The sequence below is a fragment of the Bubalus kerabau genome, chromosome 14, assembly GCF_029407905.1.
Source record: "Bubalus kerabau isolate K-KA32 ecotype Philippines breed swamp buffalo chromosome 14, PCC_UOA_SB_1v2, whole genome shotgun sequence".
NCBI classification, from domain to species: Eukaryota; Metazoa; Chordata; class Mammalia; order Artiodactyla; family Bovidae; genus Bubalus; species Bubalus kerabau.
The window spans coordinates 78,235,267-78,259,464 of NC_073637.1; the positions used below are offsets into that span (position 1 = coordinate 78,235,267).

At 40.4% G+C, this 24,198-nt stretch overlaps 1 protein-coding gene and 1 long non-coding RNA gene across 2 annotated transcripts in view; one reads left to right on the plus strand and one right to left on the minus strand.

The window, feature by feature from the left end:
• LOC129627106 (uncharacterized) overlaps positions 1-5,213 on the minus strand; it is a 47,138-nt gene extending 41,925 nt beyond the window's left edge. The window contains exons 1-2 of the long non-coding RNA XR_008702420.1: positions 5,194-5,213; positions 532-609 (exon numbers count right to left, since the gene is read on the minus strand). This is a non-coding gene — a long non-coding RNA (uncharacterized LOC129627106). The remainder of the gene's footprint in view (positions 1-531; positions 610-5,193) is intronic.
• Positions 1-24,198, plus strand: part of CNGB3 (cyclic nucleotide gated channel subunit beta 3) — a 190,713-nt gene that overhangs the window by 52,195 nt on the left and 114,320 nt on the right. The gene's annotated exons all lie outside the window — the stretch shown is intronic.

The following is a 24,198-nucleotide window of genomic DNA, read 5'->3' on the forward strand; positions in this document are numbered from 1 at the left end:
GGGGTGCCATTGCCTTCTCCTTTTAAAATCATGAGTGCCATTAAAAAAAAAATTTTTTTTAATGTGCAAGAAACAAATGTAGAATTCCTAGTAGAAGTTTTAAATATACAACCACTTGAATACAAACTGAGGGAGAGCCACTTAGGGTGAGAGGAGAGGCAAGATAGATAAAGAAGATTAAGAATCTGCAAACTATTAGGCAGAAAAGAAATAAGATACAAGGATGTAATGTTTAGCACAGAAAATATAGTCAACAGTTTATAATAATTTTATATGGAGTATAATCTATAAAAATATTATATCACTATTAAGTACACCTGAAGCTAATATTATATTGTGAATCAAATATGCTTTAATTGAAAAAGAAAATAAGAGAACAAACAACCCAATTATCCAAAAAAAAAATGAGCAAAAGGTCTGAACAGACATCTCATCAAAGATAAACAAATGGAAAGTCATATATGAAAATACACTCAACATCATTTGTCTTTAGGAAAATGCAAATTAAAACAAAGAGGTATCACAACACACCTGTGAGAATGTCTAGAATTCAAAATATTGAAACACCAAATGCTGATAATGTCGTGGAGCAACTGGAACTCTCATTCACTGCTAGTGGGAAAGAAAAGTGGTGAGGTCACTATGGAAGACAGTGCAGTAGTTTCTAACAAAGATAATCTTAGTCTGAATACATAATCCAGCAAGCACACTTCTTACCCAAATCTACCCAAGTGAGTTAAAAACTTTTGTCCACACAAAACCTGCATATGGGGCTAATGGCAATTTTATTCATAATTGCCAAAATTGAAGCAAACAAGATCCCTTTCAGTAGGTTAATGGATTAAAAAAAAAAAACTGTTTATTCCACACAGTAGAATATGACTCAGTGATAAAAATAAATAAGCATCAAGTCACTAAAATTTATAGAGGACTCCTTAATGCATACTAAGATATGGCATACGGTCCCATCACTTCATGGGAAATAGATGGGGAAACAGTGGAAACAGTGTCAGACTTTATTTTTCTGGGCTCCAAAATCACTACAGATGGTGACTGAAGCCATGAAATTAAAAGCCACTTACTCCTTGGAAGGAAAGTTATGACCAACCTAGATGGCATATTCAAAAGCAGAGACATTACTTTGCCAACAAAGGTCCGTCTAGTCAAGGCTATGGTTTTTCCTGTGGTCATGTACGGATGTGAGAGTTGGACTGTGAAGAAGGCTGAGTGCAAAAGAATTGATGCTTTTGAACTGTGGTGTTGGAGAAGACTTGAGAGTCCCTTGGACTGCAAGGAGATCCAACCAGCCCATTCTGAAGGAGATCAGCCCTGGGATTTCTTTGGAAGGAATGATGCTAAAGCTGAAACTCCAGTACTTTGGCCACCTCATTCGAAGAGTTGACTCATTGGAAAAGACTCTGATGCTGGGAGAGATTGGGGGCAGGAGGAGAAGGGGACGACAAAGGATGAGATGGCTGGATGGCATCACTGACTCGATGGACGTGAGTCTGAGTAAACTCCAGGAGTTGGTGATGGACAGGGAGGCCTGGCGTGCTGCAATTCATGGGGTTGCAAAGAGTCGGACACGACTGAGCGACTGATCTGATCTGAAGTAAAAGAAGCCAATCTGAAAAGCTATGTACTATGTAATTCCAACTACACAACATTCTGCAAGGCAAACAGTAGAGACATAAGATTCATGCTTTCCAAGGATTTGGGGGAAAGAGGGGTTTTATATGGATAAATAGGTGGACTACAGGGAAGTTTTAGGACAATGAAGCTATCCTATATGATACTGTACTGGATTCACATCATTATGCATGTGTCAAAATCCACATAACTGTATAGCACAAAGAGTAAACCCAATGCAAACTATAGGCTTTAGTTCATAATCATATTTTTCATGATTGCAACAAAGTAGTCGTGTTAGTCACTCAGTCATGTTCCACTCTTTGGTATCCCATAGACTGTAGCCCACCAGGCTCCTCTGTCCATGGGATTCTCCAGGCAAGAATACTGGAGTGGGTTGCCATGCCCTCTTCTAGGGGATCTTCCCAACCCAGGGATCTAAACCGGGTCTCCTGCATTGCAGGCAGATTCTTTACTGTCTGAGTCACCAGAGAAGTCCCATAAACCACATGAATGCAAGAGGTTAATAATAGGGGAAATGGAGGTTGAGGAGAGGCATATGAGGCAGGAGCTCTCTGTGCTTCCTGCTCAAGTGTAAACCTACAACTTCTCTAAAATATAAAGTCTTTGTTTAAAAAGTAATGATACCTGGACTGGCGACTCGTTTCATATATGATATTATACATGTTTCAATGCCATTCTCCCAAATCATCCCACCCTCTCCCTCTCCCACAGAGTCCAAAAGACTGTTCTATACATCAGTGTCTCTTTTGCTGTCTCGTATACAGGGTTATTGTTACCATCTTTCTAAATTCCATATATATGCATTAGTATACTGTATTGCATATTCAAAAGCAGAGACATTACTTTGCCAACAAAGGTCCATCTAGTCAAGGCTATGGTTTTTCCTGTGGTCATGTATGGATGTGAGAGTTGGACTGTGAAGAAGGCTGAGCGCTGAAGAATTGATGCTTTTGAACTGTGGTGTTGGAGAAGACTCTTGAGAGTCCCTTGGACTGCAAGGAGATCCAACCAGCCCATTCTGAAGGAGATCAGCCCTGGGATTTCTTTGGAGGGAATGATGCTAAAGCTGAAACTCCAGTACTTTGGCCACCTCATGGGAAGAGCTGACTCATTGGAAAAGACTCTGATGCTGGGAGGTACTGGGGGCAGGAGGAGAAGGGGACACCAGAGGATGAAATGGATGATGGCATCACTGACTTGATGGACTTGAGTCTGAGTGAACTCTGGGAGTTTGTGATGGACAGGAAGGCCTGGCGTGCTGCAATTCATGGGGTTGGAAAGAGTCAGACATGACTGAGCGACTGAACTGAACTAATACTGTATTGGTGTTTTTCTTTCTGACATACGTCACTCTGTATAATAGGCTCCAGTTTCATCCACCTCATTAGAACTGATTCAAATGTATTCTTTTTAATGGCTGAGTAATACTCCATTGTGTATATGTACCACAGCTTTCTTATCCACTCATCTGCTGATGGACATCTAGGTTGCTTCCATGTCCTGGCTAGTATAAACAGTGCTGCCATGAACATTGGGGTACACGTGTCTCTTTCAATTTTGGTTTCCTCAGTGTGTGTGCCCAGCAGTAGGATTGCTGGATCATAAGGCAGTTCTATTTCCAGTTTTTTAAGGAATCTCCACACTATTCTCCATAGTGGCTGTACTAGTTTGCATCCCCACCAACAGTGTAAAAGGGTTCCCTTTTCTCCACACCCTCTCCAGCATTTATTGCTTGTAGACTTTACCCAGAGGGATGGTATGGGGAGGGAGGAGGGAGGAGGGTTCAGGATGGGGAACACATGTATACCTGTGTTGGATTCAATTTGATATATGCCAAAACCAATACAATATTGTAAAGTTAAAAAATAAAATATAAAAAAATAAAAAGTAAAGATAACAAAGTCTATTAATTAAAAAATCTTGCCAGTAATGATGGCTATTTACACCTGGAAGGCACAACTTACAGTGACAGGCAGTTGCTATCGTCAAGAAAGTTCACAGAGAGATCAAACGGCCATCTGTCCCAAGTAGGGGAGAGAGGATTCTCTTTGAACGGAAGGTTAAACTGCTTGATCCCGAAGAGCCCTATCACTCCCCCTTTAATCCATTAGAAATGATCAAGGTGCTGCTGCTGCTAAGTCACTTCAGTCGTGTCCGACTCTGTGTGACCCCACAGACGGCAGCGCACCAGGCTCCCCCGTCCCTGGGATTCTCCAGGCAAGAACACTGGAGTGGGTTACCATTTCCTTCTCCAATGCATGAGAGTGAAAAGTGAAAGTGAAGTCGCTCAGTCATGCCCAACTCTTCACGACCCCATGGATTAAGGTGCAGCTCTCGTCAAATTACTCCCTTTGCTTCTCGCTGCTTCTGAGGCCACCAGGAATGCCTGTATTTCCACCACAATCTAACCGTAGTGGGAGGGAGTTGTGGTAGTGTGTCTATAATGACAAAACTAAGCTCCCTTCCAGGCATACTGCAAACTGCCATTGTCTGCTGCCACAAGTGTGAGACCGGTCATATTCCACTGAGATTGATAAATTTCATTAGGATACCACGCCTCTTTACTGCAGGGAAAGATTACTTTAAAAATTGACTCCTAAATTAGACATTTCTTTGCTATTTCAGACCCAAGGTTAACATTCTGGCTCTGTGAAGAACAAGAGTTCCTAAAACGTGAAAAAAACGTTCCAAAAATGTTTGCTAGCAATTTTTAGCAACATATGAGCTTTGCTAAATCCTAACAGTTGAGGTGCTACCCTTTCAAAATCTACTGAAAATATATAGATTTTTTTCCCCAGAGAAAAAATATGCATGAACAGTTTTAAAGGGTATGCAATTTCAGGATTTCAAAGAATTTCTGAAACCAAAAAAAACCTTTAAACAATCAATGAAGCCTAAATTAAGAACTCCTGCAGCAGCATACTGAGTATGTGGCAGTTCCCACGCGTATATTTTGCTCATGTTATTTCTTCCACTAACATGCCCTCCCACCCACCTCCTGCTGGGTCATTAATTCTATTATCTAGTCTCACAATAACTAACCTGCTTTACCCGAAACATTTATCTGCTGGTCTCTCTAGCTCCCAGGAGTTCTGCGCTCATTCATATCTCCACGCTTCTGCTCACTCTCTTACCCCCTCAGTTTCCTCCATTACTTGCACTCACATATCAAGTGAGGTGATTTACACAATCATCTCAAAGCTATCTACTTTTCGAAGATTTGTCTGATCATTCCTTGCTGTGCCGTGCTTAATCATTCAGTCGTGTCTGACTCTGTGACCCCATGGACTGCAGCCCGCCAGGCTCCTCACCACGGGGATTCTCCAGGCAAGAATGTTGGAGTGGGTTGCCAGCCCTCCTCCAGGGGGATCTTCCTGACCCAGGGATTGAACCCAGGTCTCCCTCATTGCAGGTGGATTCTTTCCCTTTATCAAGGATTGTGGAAATCACACAATTCTGGAAATGTATTGACAATTACAGGGTTGTTTTTTTTTTTTCATTTTTATACTAAATTATTTGAGAACAAGTCATGTGACTTACCTTTTTAGCATATCGAGATACCTATGAGTCCTCTGTAAACACTTGATTACTTCTCCTTGGAGCTTAGCACGCTGTAATATAAGGTGACGTTATAATGTTACAACACTGGTAGCAATTAGCTTCTGAGTGAATGACTGGATTGTGGAATGAAAAAAAAAGACTGTGGTGAGATTCATACAACATAAAATCAACCATCTTAAGATGAGCTACTGAGTACTAGTTAGTACATTCACAGTGCTGTTCGACCACGACCTCTATCTAGTTTCAAAACATTTCCATTACGTTAAAGTAAATCTTTTATCCGTTAAACAGTTTCTCTCCATATTTTTCCCCCTCCAACGCCTAACATCCGCCAATCTGTGTTCTGCCTCCATGTATCTATCCATTCTGGATATTTTGTCTAAATGCAGTCAGATAATACGTGACATCGTGTCCCTGGCTTCTCTCACTTAGTGTAATGGTCTCAAGGTTCATCCTTGCCGTGGCATGCATCCCTACTTCATTCTTTCTCGTGGACAAATAATATTCCATTATACGTGGATACCAGAATTTGTTTATCCACTCACGCACTGGTGGCCGTTCGGGCTGTTTCCATCTCCTGGCTGTTATGAATAAGCCTGTTATACATGCTTGTACACGTGTTTGTTTACCTGCCTGTTTTCCACTATTTGGAGCCTAAACCTAAGAGTGGAGGTGTGAGCTCATGTAATAATCATGTGGTTAACTTTTTGAGGAACTGCCAAATTATTTTCCACAGCAGCTGAACCATTTATTTTCCCAGTGATATATGAGGTACAAGGGTTCCAATTTCTCTAAAACCTTGTCAACACTAATTTTTCGTTTTTCATTTTGCTGGGTTTGAGGTGGTACTTCTGGATGACTGTAAAACAGAGCACTGTTTTGAATACATCTTTAACATCTGTAGGGGTGAATTTACCGTAAAGCTAATAAGTTTCATGTTTTAGAGCCCCTCACTAAAGATTCGGCATTGAAATTAAGACTCAATTTTCTATTCTTTTTAATTAAAAGAGCCCTATAAATTATATAGTTTCCAGCTCCCCAAAACTTGAAGTTTCCCTGCACACAACCAAAAAAAAATATCTAGTGTTCAAGAATATAACAATAATATCCTATCTCCAGCTGCGGGGGTGCATTCTTTTGTTTGCAGAGTCACCGTATTTGACTTAGAGCCTTTATGACAAATAATCTTACCTCCTGAGTAAGATGTTTAAGAACCTAGTATTACAGATGGCATGACAGGAATCTTAATAATCCCAGTCACTTATCAATTGCAGGACAACCTGAATCCAGCTTATGGTTAGAAAGCCAAGCATAAATTTTTGTTTCCAAAAGGATACATACGCAGTTCTGCTGACAATTACCTCTTCTTCTCCAATATCAAATTAAAAAGAACAGAGCCATAGGGTGTCTGCAATATTTTAAAGCTGTAATCTCTTTTACATTATTTCTGCATTTTGCTTGTAGCCAATAAGATGATTCTGTCACATTCACTGAGAGGAATAGAGTTGCAGATGCAAATTTATTTGACTATTGATGTCCCTGATTTACATAAAAATCTGTGGTGCACATCCAAGATCTGTACTGCCTACAAATAGATCAAATGGCAAGCTCCCTCAACCATGCTTATATGATTTATGGCTAAGCTTTACTCTACGTACTGTTATGCCCTTCAGAAACTCGGTTATTTGAACCGAATGTTCAGTGTAATACAGTATGTGACAGACGATGAAAATTATTTGCACAAGACACGGTAAGCAATTTTGACTGTAAAGCTTGATTACAGTGTTCATCAGGAGGGTGCCCTGCCACTCCAAAAAGCCCTGGCGATTTATGTTATCATCCCATATGCTGTTCTTTGCTTTCCACATTTTCCTCTTAAAGATTCAAGCATATTCCCATAGTTCATCATGTTATTCTCCCCTGTAAAATATTCGCTTTACCTTACATATGAGCAAACTAAGTTTAAGTTAGTGTCATTCAATTTTAACAAGTTCACCTTCTAGTTCATATTGTTAAAATGGGACTAAATGACTAGATTCTTGCTCAGTTGTGTTCCATGTACTCAGAATATTCTCCATTTTTTAAGAGAAGTAACTCACTATAAACCTAGCTTGGCCTCTTAAAATCAAAATACTCACCTTTCACAGATCTCAAAATATTGAGTTCTAAGTATTTGCATTTTCCCTTCTATAGTTCCGTCATAATCTGTTAATAACCTTCTATCACCAGTTTTCATACATACAGGGTTTTTCATCATGTAGGCTGAGTCTCAGTCCATCAGAAAAGGGATACAGTGAAGCCCATCTCATTGAGCTTTGTGGGAAGCGTGTGCTATTCACACAGCCAGCATTCAATCCAAGTTAGAGCGTTCCCCCTGCCCCCTTACGTAATGGGCGCTTAAGTCAATGAAAAAGTATGAATTCTGCCAACATTTACAGACTTAAGCTTGTAAAACCACTCTTACAGAACAATATTTCTCAAACTACTGTGCAAACTATCTGAGGAGCTAGTCGAAATGCAGATTCTGTTTCAATAGGTCTGGGGTGGAACCTGATATTCTGGGTTTCTGAAAAGTTCTCAGGCGATGCCAATACGGGTCCACAGACCACTCTTTGAGGGGCAAGGTTACATATCCATGCTTCTAACCTGACTATGCTAAAGGTAACTAAGCAGGTTTTTTTGTTTAATGAAACTTTCAATTTGGGTAACAGTAAATTTATATACTGTTATAAGAAATAATATAGAAATTTCCCATATACCTTTCATCCAATGCTAACACCTTGCAAACTATAGAACAATAACACAACTGGCATATTAAAATAGATAATCCACTGATCTTACTCAGATTTCCCCTGTACTCGTGTGTGTATTTTATGTAATTTCATCACGTGTAAATTCATGTATCCATCACCAGTCAAAACACAAAACAGTTCCATCAAAGGTCTCTCCTGTTGCTTTTTATAGCCACATGCATTTTTCTCCCTACCCAACACCCTGTCCCTTCCCTGGCCCTGACAGTCACTAATCTGTTGTCCAACTCTATAATTTTCCCATGTTTAAAAAGGTTATACAAATGGAATGGGTTATACAAACGGAAAAGGCTTCTAACCTTTGGAGATTGGTTTTTAATCATTATAATTCCCTGGAGATTCATGCAAAGTATAGTGTGCATCAATAATGCATTCCTTTTATTTCCCATGATATGGCTGTACCATAGTCTAATCATTCAATCACTGAAGAGCATCTAAGTTGTTTCCTGTTTGGGTTTATGGAAAAAAAAATCTGCTTTTGCACATCTGTGTACAGGCTTTTGTGTGAACACAAGTTTTTAGTTCTTGGTGAAAAATGTCCCAGTGTGAAATTGTTGGGTCATACAGTAATCACAGTTAGATTTAAAAGAAATGATGCAATTTCTCCACATTCTTGCCAGCATTTGGCAATGTCACTTTTTTTATTTTAGCCAGTCTGATAGATGTGTAGTGATACATCACTACAGCTTTCATTTGTAATGGTCAATGCTATTCTAAGCCTTTTCATGTGCTTACTTGCCACTTTTATATCTTATTTTTTGAAATGTCTGTTCAAGTCTTTTGTTCAATTTATATTCAGTTCAGTTCAGTTGCTCAGTCGTGACCGACTCTTCACGACCCCATGAATTGCAGCACACCAGGACTCCCTGTCCATCACCAACTGCCGGAGTTCACCCAGACTCAAGTCAATTGAATCAGTGATGCCATCCAGCCATCTCATCCTCTGTCATCCCCTTCTCCTCTTGCCCCCAATCCCTCCCAGCATCAGAGTCTTTTCCAAGGAGTCAACTCTTCGTATGAGGTGGCCAAAGCACTGGAGTTTCAGCTTCAGCATTATTCCCTCCAAAGAAATCCCCAGGGCTGCTCTCCTTGAGAATGGACTGGTTGGATCTCCTTGCAGTCCAAGGGACTCTCAAGAGTCTTCTCCAACACCACAGTTCAAAAGCATCAATTCTTCAGCGCCCAGCCTTCTTCATAGTCCATCTCTCACATCCATACATGACCACAGGAAAACCTATAGCCTTGACTAGACGAACCTTTGTTGGCAAAGTAATGTCTCTGCTTTTGAATATGCTATCTAGGTTGGTCATAACTTTCCTTCCAAGGAGTAAGCGTCTTTTAATTTCATGGCTGCAGTCACCATCTGCAGTGATTTTGGAGCCCCAAAAAATAAAGTCTGACACTGTTTCCCATCTATTTCCCATGAAGTGATGGGACCAGATGACATGATCTTAGTTTTCTGAATGTTGAGCTTTAAGCCAACTTTTTCACTCTCCTCTTTCACTTTCATCAAGAGGCTTTTTAGCTCCTCTTCACTTTCTGCCATAAGGGTGGTATCATCTGCATATCTGAGGTTATTGATATTTTTCCCAGCAATCTTGATTCCAGCTTGTGCTTCTTCCAGTTCAGCATTTCTCATGATGTACTCTGCATATAAGTTAAATAAACAGGGTGACAATATACAGCCTTGACATACTCCTTTTCCTATTTGGAACCAGTCTGTTGTTCCATGTCCAGTTCTAACTGTTGCTGCCTGACCTGCATACAGATTTCTCAAGAGGCAGATCAGGTGGTCTGGTATTCCCATCTCTTTCAGAATTTTCCACAGTTGATTGTGATCCACACAGTCAAAGGCTTTGGCATAGTCAATAAAGCAGAAATAGATGTTTTTCTGGAACTCTCTTGCTTTTTCCATGATTCAGCAGATGTTGGCAATTTGATCTCTGGTTCCTCTGCCTTTTCTAAAACCAGCTTGAACATCAGGAAGTTCACGGTTCACATATTGCTGAAGCCTGGCTTGGAGAATTTTGAGCATTACTTTACTAGTGTGTGAGATGAGTGCAATTGTGCCGAAGTTTGAACATTCTTTGGCATTGCCTTTCTTTGGGATTGGAATGAAAACTGACCTTTTCCAGTCCTGTGGCCACTGCTGAGTTTTCCAAATTTGCTGGCATATTGAATGCAGCACTTTCACAGCATCATCTCTCAGGATTTGAAATAGCTCCACTGAAATTCCATCCCCTCCACTAGCTTTGTTCGTAGTGATGCTTTCTAAGACCCACTTGACTTCCCATTCCAGGATGTCTGGCTCTAGGTCAGTGATCACATCATCGTGATTATCTGGGTCATGAAGATCTTTTTTGTACAGTTCTTCTGTGTATTCTTGCCACCTCTTCTTAGTATCTTCTCCTTCTGTTAGGTCCATACCATTTCTGTCCTTTATCGAGCCCATCTTTGCATGAAATGTCCCCTTGGTATCTCTAATTTTCTTGAAGAGATCTCTAGTCTTTCCCATTCTGTTGTTTTCCTCTATCTTTGCATTGATCGCTGAGGAAGGCTTTCTTATCTCTTCTTGCTATTCTTTGGAACTCTGCACTCAGATACTTATCTTTCCTTTTCTCCTTTGCATTTCGCTTCTCTTCTTTTCACAGCTATTTGTAAGGCCTCCCCAGACAGTCATTTTGCTTTTTTGCATTTCTTTTCCATGGCTATGGTCTTGATCCCTGTCTCCTGTACAATGTCACATACCTCATTCCATAGTTCATCAGGCACTCTATCTATCAGATCTAGGCCCTTAAATCTATTTCTCACTTCCACTGTATAATCATAAGGGATTTGATTTAGGTCATACCTAAATGGTACTGGTTTTCCCTACTTTCTTCAATTTAAGTCTGAATTTGGTAATAAGGAGTTCATGATCTGAGCCACAGTCAGCTCCTAGTCTTGTTTTTGTTGACTGTATAGAGCTTCTCCATCTTTGGCTACAAAGAATATAATCCATCTGATTTTGGTGTTGACCATCTGGTGATGTCCATGTGTAGAGTCTTCTCTTGTGTTGTTGGAAGAGGGTGTTTGCTATGACCAGTGCATTTTCTTGGCAAAACTCTATTAGTCTTTGCCCTGCTTCATTCCGTATTCCAAGGCCAAATTTGCCTGTTACTCCAGGTGTTTCTTGACTTCCTACTTTTGCATTCTAGTCCCCTATAATGAAAAGGACATCTTTTTGGGGTGTTAGTTCTAAAAGGTCTTGTACATCTTCATAGAACTGTTCAACTTCAGCTTCTTTAACGTTACTGGTTGGGACATAGACTTGGATTACTGTGATATTGAATGGTTTGCCTTGGAAACAAACAGAGATCATTCTGTCATTTTTGAGATTGCATCCAAGTACTGCATTTTGGACTCTTTTGTTGACCATGATGGCTACTCCATTTCTTCTGAGGGATTCCTGCCCGCAGTAGTAGATATAATGGTCATCTGAGTTAAATTCACCCATTCCAGTCCATTTTAGTTCACTGATTCCTAGCATGTCGACATTCACTCTTGCCATCTCTTGTTTGACCACTTCCAATTTGCCTTGATTCATGGACCTGACATTCCAGGTTCCTATGCAATATTGCTCTTTACAGCATCAGACCTTGCTTATATCACCAGTCACATCCACAGCTGGGTATTGGTTTGCTTTGGCTCCATCCTTTCATTCTTTTTGGAGTTATTTCTCCACTGATCTCCAGTAGCATATTGGGCACCTACTGACCTAGGGAGTTCTTCTTTCAGTATCCTATGATTTTGCCTTTTCATACTGTTCATGGGGTTCTCAAGGCAAGAATACTGAAGTGGTTTGCCATTCCCTTCTCCAGTGGATCACATTCTGTCAGATCTCTCTACCATGACCCACCCATTTTGGGTTGCCCCATGGGCATGGCTTAGTTCATTGAGTTAGACAAGGCTGTGGTCCTAGTGTGATTAGATTGACTAGTTTTCTGTAAGTATGGTTTCAGTGTGTCTGCCCTCTGATGCCCTCTTGGAACACCTACCATCTTACTTGGGTTTATACTTGTAGTCTTTTAATTTTTACTAATAAGTTTTGAGAGTTTTCTATATACTCTAGATGTTAGACTTTGGTCAGATATGTAGCTTGCAAATATTTTCTCCCATTCTGTTGCCTGTTTTCATCCTTATAACAGAATCTTTCACAGAACAAACGTTTTTGGTTTTAACCTGGCATAATTTATCCATTTGTTTCTTTTATGGACTATGCTTTTGGTGTCAAAGTTAAGAATTCTTTGCCTAGTCCTAGGCATAGAGGAGTTTTCCCTTTTTTTCTAAGAGTATAGTTTTATACTCAACACATAAGTTTATGATCCATTTTGAGTTAGTTTTCTATGAAGCATGAGGTTAAGGATTGAGTTCATATTTTTGCCTTGAATGTCCAGTTGTGCCAGCGTGATTTGTTAAAAGGGCTTCTTCCTCCTCTGAATTGCTTTTGTACCTTTGTCAAAAGTCAACTGGTGCCTTTTTAATGGTGGTGTTAATGTTTTGTCCTCAGACATGAAGGTCTGTCCCCTGCAGTCACTGACTATAGCAGTGAGAATTCCCTGGAGGTCCAGTGGTTAGAACTCAAAGTTTTCACTGCCATGAGATCAGATTCTATCGCTGGTCAGGAAATTAAGTTGCCACAAGCCATGCAGTGCAGGCAAACAAAGAGAGAAAGACTATGTTAGTGAAGCAGTCAGTACAAAGTTCCTCATGAAAATATAATTACTAGAAGAGAAAGAAAATTATTATAGTGTGCTTTCATCCTAAGGAAAGCTTCAATCCAGAGCCAGACTACTAGCACAATTCACTCGCTAAATTTCAGCAGTTATCAGAAACTTGTTCAGTTTCATCTTGCTCTTTATTTATCTAGTTCTAATAGTTTATCTTTTCATTTAGTGGTTTAAAGGTCAGAAATTATTCAAACTTTATCTACACGCCTAGATGCCTGCTTTAACATGTTTAGTTTGGCTCCTTAGTGCTTCATTTCAACTTGATGTCTGTTGAACTGAAGCATTTAGAAGAAGTGGGGGAGAAAAACATGAATTGGGCATTCAGAGGATCTCTTAAATATATGCTCTGTTTTCTCATTTATTTCAACATTAAGCTGAATATTATTTTTTATACTATTAGTTATATGCCTGAGATATGATTGATATATCTGTACTTTCAGAGAAAAGAAGTTGGGCAAATATTTTCAAATCAAAGATATGTATCTCTAATAACCATTCACTGTTCACTTACCTTTAAGGCAAACTCTACCTGAGCACTTTGCCCAGTCAGACACTGAACTGCCAAATTTCTAAATGGGCAGGGAAGGGCATCCTGGTGCTCCTGGGCTTTAAAAGCTGACTACCAGACAAGGATCAAGATACTGGAATAAAAAGATCCTTCATTCCCCTCCATAAATGGACACACCAAAACTACAATTAGATATAGAATAACTATCCTATGAGAAGGACCTGAACACTAGCAGAACAGCTCTTCTACAACTATGGATATAAAGAAAAAAACACACAGAGATAGGTAGGAGCAGGACCCACAAGAAGGAGAGGAATCACAAATGCAAAGGCTTTCCTTCAGGAAAAGGGGTTTGAGCCCCACAGTGGGCACGCCAGCTCTGGGGACCTTCATCAGGGAGACAAGCTTCCATAATATCTGGCTTTGAAAACCAGCAGGGCTTTCATCTAGAAGAGCCAGAGGGCGATGGAAAATGAAAACTTTACTCTAAAAGGGCTCACATGCAAACTCACTCCAAGTCCAAGCAGAGAGGCAGCAGTTTGAGAAGCACCTGAACCCTAAGTGAAGGAGATGTACTGACTAACTTTAAGAGAAGTCCCAAAAAGGCACTGGAACTTTCTCTGGGGTTCAAAATGCTGGTGGATGCCATTTTTTTTCTCCTGGTTGGCCGGACACCGGCATGCTCCGTTTGTGACATTCACTGTCTGTATTGCTAACACCCTCTGCCCATGTGGCAATCCTCTCTAGCACTTCCTCACACAATCAGCCTGCCCTAGTAAGCACCCCTCAATGCAGCTCCCACCTTGCTGCATCTTTTTGGTGGCCTAGGACCAGACTTCCCTGTAGCTCAGAAAGTAAAGAACCTGCCTGCAATGCAGGAGACCCGGGTTCGGCCCCTGGATTGGGAAGATCTCCTGAAGAAGGGAATGGCAACCCACTCCTTGCCTGGAGAATGCCATGGACAGAGGGAGGAGCTTGGCAGGCTATAGTCCGTGGGGTCACAGAGTTGGATACAATTGACCAACTAACACTACTCCTAGGACCAGACTAGCACCCCACAAATTAGCTACTGCTGCTCTACACTGAGTGGGTGGCCTCCACCAGGACAGGTGTCCCCCATCCCGCAGAGTGGCTCCCTACTTACCACACCCAGTTGGCAGCCTTGGACCAGACAGGCACCTCTCCAAAGTGGCTTCCCCACCAGGAGCATACTCCACCCACCAGTGCGCCGAACTGCAGCACCACAAAATAAAGGGCACACAGCCCACATGGGGACACATCTGGAGCACCAGGAGCTAGTAACCAGGAGGGACTGCTTTTCCAGGCCCCAACTTTTTACATAAGGCCACTCCTTCAAGACCAGGAGACATGGCTGGTCTACCCGACACCTAGAAACAAACACACAACCTTAGGATAAACAAGGAGATAGGGGAATATGGTCAAAACAAAAAGATAAGACAAAACTTCAGAAAAAGGATGAGATCAAATATGCATAAGTTATCCACTAAAGAATTAAAAGTTATGGTTATAAAGATGCTCACAAAAATCAGGAGAAACTAGATGAATATAATGAGAACCTTGACACTGAGACAGAAAATATAAAATCCACTCAGAGCTGAAGAATACAATAACCGGAATGAAAAATACACCAGATGGGATCAGCAGCAGGTGGACTTCCAGATCAATGAACTGGAAGACCGAGTAGTGGATATCCCCTAATCAGAACTGAAAATTGATTAATTAATTTAAAAAGTATAGTTTAAGACATATCTGGGACACCTTAAAGCATACTATCATCCACATTATATGGGTCCCAAAAGGAGTAAAGAGACAGAAAGGGACGAAAAACTTATATGAAGAAATAATGGCTGAAAACTTTCCTAATCTGAAGAAAGAAACAGATGTCCAGATACAGGAAGCACAGAGAGTCCCAATAAGATGAACCAAAGAGATATGCTCCAAGACACACTATAACGACAATGTCACAAGTTAAAGACAGAATCTTAAAGGTGGAAAGAGAAAAACAACGAGTAATGTGTAAGGAAATTTTCTCCAGAAACATTACAGGCCACTAAGAACTGGAACAGTATGTTTAAAGTATTAAAAGGAAAAAAACAAGAATACGCTGACAGCAATATTATTATTCAGATTTGGAGATATAAAGAGTTTTCCAGAGAGACAAAAGCTAAAGAAGTTCATCACCTCTAACTTGCATGTAGACAAAAGGTTAAAAGAACATATTTAAGTGGAAAAAAAAAAAAGGCCATAGCTGCAAATAAGAAAATACATGAAATAATCTCACTTACAAACATGAAAATAAAGAAAAGGTACTGGACCAATACTTACAAATCTAGTATGAATGTTAAAAAAACAAAGGTAGTAAAATAAACTATCAGATCAGATCAGATCAGTCGCTCAGTCGTGTCTGACTCTTTGCGACCCCATGAATCGCAGCATGCCAGGCCTCCCTGTCCATCACCAACTCCTGGAGTTCACTGAGACTCATGTCCATCGAGTCAGTGATGCCATCCAGCCATCTCATCCTCTGTCGTCCCCTTCTCCTCTTGCCCCCAATCCCTCCCAACATCGGAGTCTTTTCCAATGAGTCAGCTCTTCCCATGAGGTGGCCAAAGTCCTGGAGTTTCAGCTTTAGCATCATTCCTTCCAAAGAAATCCCAGGGCTGATCTCCTTGAGAATGGACTGGTTGGATCTCCTTGCAGTCCAAGGGCCTCTCAAGAGTCTTCTCCAACACCACAGTTCAAAAGCATCAATTCTTCGGCACTCAGCCTTCTTCACAGTCTAAATCCCACATCCATACACGACCACAGGAAAAACCATAGCCTTGACTAGACGAACCTTTGTTGGCAAAGTAATGTCTCTGCTTTTGAATATGCTATCTAGGTTGGTCATAACTTTCCTTCCAAGGAGTAAGTGACTTTTAATTTCATGGCTGCAGACACCATCTGTAGTGATTTTGAGGCCAGAAAAATAAAGTCTGACACTGTTTCCACTGTTTCCCCATCTATTTCCCAGGAAGTGGTGGGACCGGATGCCATGATCTTCGTTTTCTGAATGTTGAGCTTTAAGCCAACTTTTTCACTCTCCTCTTTCACTTTCATCATGAGGCTTTTGAGTTCCTCTTCACTTTCTGCCATAAGGGTGGTGTCATCTGCATATCTGAGATTATTGATATTTCTCCCCGCAGTCTTGATTCCAGTTCGTGTTTCTTCCAGTCCAGCGTTTCTCATGATGTACTCTGCATATAAGTTAAATAAACAGGGTGACAATATACAGCCTTGACAAACCTCTTTTCCTATTTGGAACCAGTCTGTTGTTCCATGTCCAGTTCTAACTGTTGCTTCCTGACCTGCATACAAATTTCTCAAGAGGCAGATCAGGTGGTCTAGTATTCCCATCTCTTTCCGAATTTTCCACAGTTGATTGTGATCCACACAGTCAAAGGCTTTGGCATAGTCAATAAAGCAGAAATATAGCTACAATAATTAGCAAAGGATGCACAAATTTAAAAGATGCAAAATATGCCATGAAATCTCAAAAACTTATGAGATACACAAAATGAAAGAAAAACGAATCCAAGCATAACACTAAAGACAGTCATCAAATCACAGAAGGAGAGAACAAGATAAGAAGAAAGGAACAGAGAATTACAAAAACCAGCAGAAAACGATCAACAAAATGACAATAAGTATATACCTGTCATTGCTTTAAGTGTAAATGAACTAACTGCTGCAATCAAAAGACATAGAGTGGCTGAATGAATAAAAAACAAGACCATCTATATAATTCTACAGGAGACACACTTCATATCTAAAGATACACAAAGACTGAAATGAAGGGATACAAAAAAAAGTATTACACATAAATGGAAACAAAAAGAAAGCTAGGGTAGCAGTACTTATATCCACAAAATAGATATAAAAACAAAAGTTTTAAAAGAGATTTTTAAAGTATCTTTTAATACTTTAAATATCTTGTATAATGATACAGGGATCAATCCAACAAGAGGAAATACTAATGAATTCAAAATAGAAGCACCTAAATATATAAAACAATATTAACAGACATAAAAAGAGAGATTGACATTAATACTATATAGTAAGGGACTCTAATACACCACTTACAGCAAAGGATAAATCATTCAGACAGAAAACCATAAAAGAAGCACTGGTCTTAAAAGATATATTAGACAAATAGATTTAATACATGTATATAGAACACTCCATTAAAATAATAAAGTATGCATTCTTTTCAAGTGCATATGGAACATTCTCCAGAATAGAACACATGTTAGGCTGCAAAACAAGTTTGAAGAAGACTGGACTCATGTGCAGCCAAAGATGGAGAAGCTCTATACAGTCAGCAAAAACAAGACCAGGAGCTGACTGTGGCTCAGACCATGAACTCCTTATTGCCAAATTCAGACTTAAATTGAAGGAAGTAGGGAAAACCACTAGACCATTCAGGTATGACCTAAATGAAATCCCTTATGATTATACAGTGAAAGTGAGAAATAGATTTAAGGGCCTAGATCTGGTAGAGTGCCTGATGAACTATGGAATGAGGTTCGTGACATTGTACAGGAGACAGGGATCAAGACCATCCCCATGGAAAAGAAATGCAAAAAAGCAAAATGGCTGTCTGGGGAGGCCTTACAAATAGCTGTGAAAAGAAGAGAAGCGAAAAGCAAAGGAGAAAAGGAAAGATATAAACATCTGAATGCAGAGTTCCAAAGAATAGCAAGAGGAGATAAGAAAGCCTTCCTCAGCGATCAATGCAAAGAAATAGAGGAAAACAACAGAATGGGAAAGACTAGGGATCTCTTCAAGAAAATCAGAGATACCAAAGGAACATTTCATGCAAAGATGAGCTCCATAAAGGACAGAAATGGTATGGACCTAACAGAAGCAGATGATGGCAAGAATACACAGAAGAACTGTACAAAAAAGATCTTCATGACCCAGATAATCACGATGGTGTGATCACTGACCTAGAGCCAGACATCCTGGAATGTGAAGTCAAGTGGGCCTTAGAAAGCATCACTACGAACAAAGCTAGTGGAGGTGATGGAATTCCAGTGGAGCTATTCCAAATCCTGAAAGATGATGCTGTGAAAGTGCTGCACTCAATATGCCAGCAAATTTGGAAAACTCAGCAGTGGCCACAGGACTGGAAAAGGTCAGTTTTCATTCCAATCCCAAAGAAAGGCAATGCCAAAGAATGCTCAAACTTCCGCACAATTGCACTCATTTCACACGCTAGTAAAGTAATGCTCAAAATTCTCCAAGCCAGGCTTCAGCAATATGTGAACCGTGAACTTCCTGATGTGCAAGCTGGTTTTAGAAAAGGTAGAAGAATCAGAGATCAAATTGCCAACATCCGCTGGATCATCGAAAAAGCAAGAGAGTTCCAGAAAAATATCTATTTCTGCTTTATTGACTATGCCAAAGCCTTTGACTGTGTGGATCACAATCAACTGTGGAAAATTCTGAAAGAGATGGGAATACCAGACCCCCTACCTGATCTGCCTCTTGAGAAATTTGTATGCAGGTCAGGAAGCAACAGTTAGAACTGGACATGGAACAACAGACTGGTTCCAAATAGGAAAAGGAGTTTGTCAAGGCTGTATATTGTCACCCTGTTTATTTAACTTATATGCAGAGTACATCACGAGAAACGCTGGACTGGAAGAAACACGAACTGGAATCAAGACTGCGGGGAGAAATATCAATAATCTCAGATATGCAGATGACACCACCCTTATGGCAGAAAGTGAAGAGGAACTCAAAAGCCTCATGATGAAAGTGAAAGAGGAGAGTGAAAAAGTTGGCTTAAAGCTCAACATTCAGAAAACGAAGATCATGGCATCCGGTCCCACCACTTCCTGGGAAATAGATGGGGAAACAGTGGAAACAGTGTCAGACTTTATTTTTCTGGCCTCAAAATCACTACAGATGGTGTCTGCAGCCATGAAATTAAAAGGCATTTACTCCTTGGAAGGAAAGTTATGACCAACCTAGATAGCATATTCAAAAGCAGAGACATTACTTTGCCAACAAAGGTTCATCTAGTCAAGGCTATGGTTTTTCCTGTGGTCGTGTATGGATGTGAGAGTTGGACTGTGAAGAAGGCTGAGCACCAAAGAATTGATACTTTTGAACTGTGGTGTTGGAGAAGACTCTTGAGAGGCCCTTGGACTGCAAGGAGATCCAACCAGTCCATTCTCAAGGAGATCAGCCCTGGGATTTCTTTGGAAGGAATGATGCTAAAGCTGAACCTCCAGTACTTTGGCCACCTCATGCGAAGAGTTGACTCATTGGAAAAGACTCTGATGCTGGGAGGGATTGGGGGCAAGAGGAGAAGGGGACGACAGAGGATGAGATGGCTGGATGGCATCACTGACTCGATGGACGTGAGTCTGAGTGAACTCTGGGAGTTGGTGATGGACAAGGAGGCCTGGCGTGCTGCTATTAATGGGGTCAAAAAGAGTCGGACACGACTGAGCGACTGATCTGATCTGATCTGGACTTGTGTGAAACATAATTTCTGACCACAATAGTGTGAGACTAGAAATCAACTACAATTTTTAAAAGCTGTAAAAAAAAAAAAAAAAAAACCACATGCAGTATAAACAATGTGCTCTAAAATGACCAATGAGTTACTAAAATATCAAAAAGGAAATAAAAAACTACCTGGGGAAAAATGACAATTGAAACACCACATTCCAAAATCAGTGGGAGGCAGCAAAAGCAATTCTAAGAGGTAAGTTAATTGTGGTAAAATCCTACTTTAAGAAGCAAGAAAAATCTCATTCTATTCTTAACCTAGTGTGAAAGTCACTCAGTCTTGTCCAACTCTTTGGGACCCCATGAACTATACAGTCCATGGAATTCTCTAGGCCAGAATACTGGAGAGGGTAGCCTATCCCTTCTCCAGCAGTTCTTCCCTACCCAGGAATCGAACCGGGGTCTCCTGCATTGCAGGTGGATTTTTTTACCAACTGAGCTATCAGGGAAGCCCCAATTAAACCTGAAGGAATTACAAAAAAGAACAAACAAAGCTCAAAGTTAGAAGAAAGGAAATAAAAAAGATACAAGCCGAAATAAATGAAACAGAGACCAAAAAAGAAAAAAAGAAATCAATGAAACTAACAGCTAGTCCTTTGAAAAGATAAACAAAATTGATTAAAGAACTCAAATAAATAAAATCAGAAATGACATAGAAGTTGCCCCTGTCACCAAGGAAATACAAAGGATCATAAGAAACTACCAAAATGGACGATCAAGATGAAATGAATAAATTCCTAGAGATTTATTATATTATTTAATTTATTCTATTAATTTATTTCTATTAATTCCTGCAATCCCCCAGGACTGAATCAAGAAGAAGTAGATAAGATAAACTAATTATCAATAGCAAATTGAATCAGTACTAAAAGAAAAAAAAAAAAAAACTCAACAAACAATAGTCCAGGACAAGACAGCTGCACAAATGAATTTTACCAATTATTCAAAGAAAAGTTAACACCTGAACTTCTCAAACTATTACCAAAAAAACTGAAGAAGAAGGAATACTTCCAAACTCTTTCAACAAGATCAGCATCATCCTGATACAAAAACTAGATAAAAATATCACACACAAAAAAATTACAGCTAGTATTCTTGATGAAGATAGATGCAAAAGTCCTCAATGAAATATTAGCAAACCAAAGTCAATACGTTAAAAGAATCATACACTATAATCGGGTGAGATTTACTCCAGGGAAACAATGATGGTTCAGAAAGGCTTTCATAAAAAATACAAAATATAACAAGTGTTGATGAGGATGTGGAGAAAGAGAAACCCTTATTCACTCTTTCTGGGAGTGTAAATTGGTTCAGTTGCTATGTAAAACAATATAGAGTTTTCTCAAAAACATTAAAAAAAAATAGAACTACCAGATGATCCAGCAACTCCACTTCTGGATATTTACCCAACGAAAACAAAACCTCTAATTGGAAAAGATAGATGCACCCCAGTGTGTATTGAAGCAGTATTTACAGTAGCCAAGATGTAGCAGAAACCTCAGTGTCTATTGATATTAATAGATGACTAGTAAAGAAGATGTAGTATATACAGTGGAATATTGTTCAACCATAAAAAAGAAAGAAGTCCTGGCGTTTGGGGCAAACCAGAGAAGGTGATGGCACCCCACTCCAGTAATCTTGCCTGGGAAATCCCATGGACGGAGGAGCCTGGTAGGCTGCATTCCATGGGGTCGCTATGAATGGGACACGACTGAGCAACTTCACTTTCACTTTTCACTTTCACGCATTGGAGAAGGAAATGGCAACCCACTCCAGTGTTCTTGCCTGGAGAATCCCAGGGACAGGGTAGCCTGGTGGGCTTCCATCTATGGGGTCGCACAGAGTCGGACACGACTGAAGCGACTCAGCAGCAGCAGCAGCAGGTGAACCTAGAGGGTAATATGCTTAAGTGAAGTAAGTCAGATAGAGAAAGACAACTATCTTATGATTGCAATTATATATGAAATTTAAAAACTGAACTAAAGCAGACTCATAGATATAAAGAACAAAGATGGTTTACAGGCTAGAGGCAGGTAAGCAGATGGCAAAATAAGTGAAGGAGATTACGAGGTAGAAACTTTCAGTTATAAAATAAGTCGTGGAGATGTAATACACAGAGCAAGGAACATATTGTATTAATAATATACAATAAAGTGAAAGTGAAGTCGCTCAATCATGTCCGACTCTTTGCGACCCCATGGACTCTAGCCTACCAGGCTCCTCCGTCCATAGGATTCTCCAGGCAAGAGTACTAGAATGGGTTGCCATTACCTTCTCCAGGGGATCTTCCTGTCCCAGGGATCGAACCCAGGTCTCCTGCATTGTAGGCAGATGCTTTACCATCTGAGCCCCCATCCTTAATTATAATAAACAATAATATGGTATTAATTTCAAATGGTCACATCTGGTTACTAGACTTATCATGATGATCATCTAAAAATATATATAAATGTTGAATCACTGTGCTGTATGACTGAAACTAATATAATACTGTATGTCAGTTGCACTTCAATTTTTAAAAAGCTGATCACAACTACACACAAACCACCTGAGTTTAGACTTCTGTTCAGCAGTCCTGTACAGGGTGCAGAATCATGACATAAATTCACTTGTCTGATTACAAGCACCCTGAATCCTCCTCCATTCCCTAGTCTGATTTATTTCTGTGCTATTTCTAGTTTCTCTGAGACTTTCTTATGATTTTGCTTCATTGATTCAGACAGTATTGGTTTCTGTTTTTCTACAAATTGCCTTTCTTTGCATTTAAATTACTGAATTGCTTCAAGAGGAATCCCTTCCTGGCAGGAACTCTCCATTGGCATTCTTATGAGGGAAGTCGATCTCTGCTTTATGAGCTTCTGCTCCATCCTCAGGCCCCAGCAACACATACTGCTGCTAAGACAATTGCAGATCTGCCTCAGGGTAATTGACATTTGGTCATGGGGGGAGTGGAGCTGAAATATTTCTACTCTACCCTTGTCACATCAGCCTTTTGCTCTCCACCGTCTCATTCCCAATTTCTCCTGGTAGGAGAAGTTGGAACCCAAAACATTCTTCTTCTATGGTTTAGTAATGAATGGGATTACTGTGCCTTAAAGAAAGGAGATCAAGTTTTGTCCTTTTTCTTGACTCTTTCCTTTATGATGCAGTAAAACTACCTGGGTACAGAATTCTACTTAGAGAAGATTTTTACTTAAGGTTAGTAGGTGGGTGAGTAGACCCACCTATGCCAAAGCCTTTGACTGTATGGATCACAATCAACTGTGGAAAATTCTGAAAGAGATGGGAATACCAGACCACCAGACCTGCATCTTGAGAAACCTGTATGCAGGTCAGGAAGCAACAGTTAGAACTGGACATGGAACAACAGACTGGTTCCAAATAGGAAAAGGAGTATGTCAAGGCTGTACATAGTCACCCTGCTTATTTAACTTACACACAGAGTACATCATGAGAAACACTGGGCTGGATGAAGCACAAGCTGGAATCAAGATTGCCAGGCTGCTGCTGCTGCTGCCGCTGCTAAGTCACTTCAGTCGTGTCCGACTCTGTGCGACCCCGTAGACGGCAGCCCACCAGGCTCCCCCGTCCCTGGGATTCTCCAGGCAAGAACACTGGAGTGGGTTGCCATTGCCTTCTCCAATGCAGGAAAGTGAAAAGTGAAAGTGAAGTCGCTGAGTCTTGTCCGACTCTTCGCGACCCCATGGACTGCGACCCACCAGGCTCCTCCATCCATGGGATTTTCCAGGCAAGAGTACTGGAGTGGGGTGCCATTGCCTTCTCCGAAGATTGCCAGGAGAAATATCAATAACCTCAGATATGCAGATGACACCACCCTTATGGCAGAAAGTGAAAAAGAACTAAAGAGCCTCTTGATGAAAGTGAAAGAGGAGAGTGAAAAAGTTAGCTTAAAGCTCAAGATTCAGAAAACTAAGATCATGGCATCCAGTCCCATCACTTCATGGCAAATAAATGGAGAAACAGTGGAAACAGTGGCAGACTTTATTTTTGGGGGGGCTCCAAAATCACTGAAGATGGTGACTGCAGCCATGAAATTAAAAAAAAATACTTGCACCTTTAAGAAAAGTTATGACCAACCTAGACAGCATATTAAAAAGTAGACATTACCTTGCCAACAAAGGTCCATCTAGTCAAGGCTATGGTTTTTCCAGTAGTCATGTATGAATGTGAGAGTTGGACTATAAGGAAAGCTGAGCTGAAGAATTGATGCTTTTGAACTGTGGTTTTGGAGAAGACTCTTGAGAGTCCCTTGGACTGCAAGGAAATCCAACCAGTCCATCCTAAAGGAGAT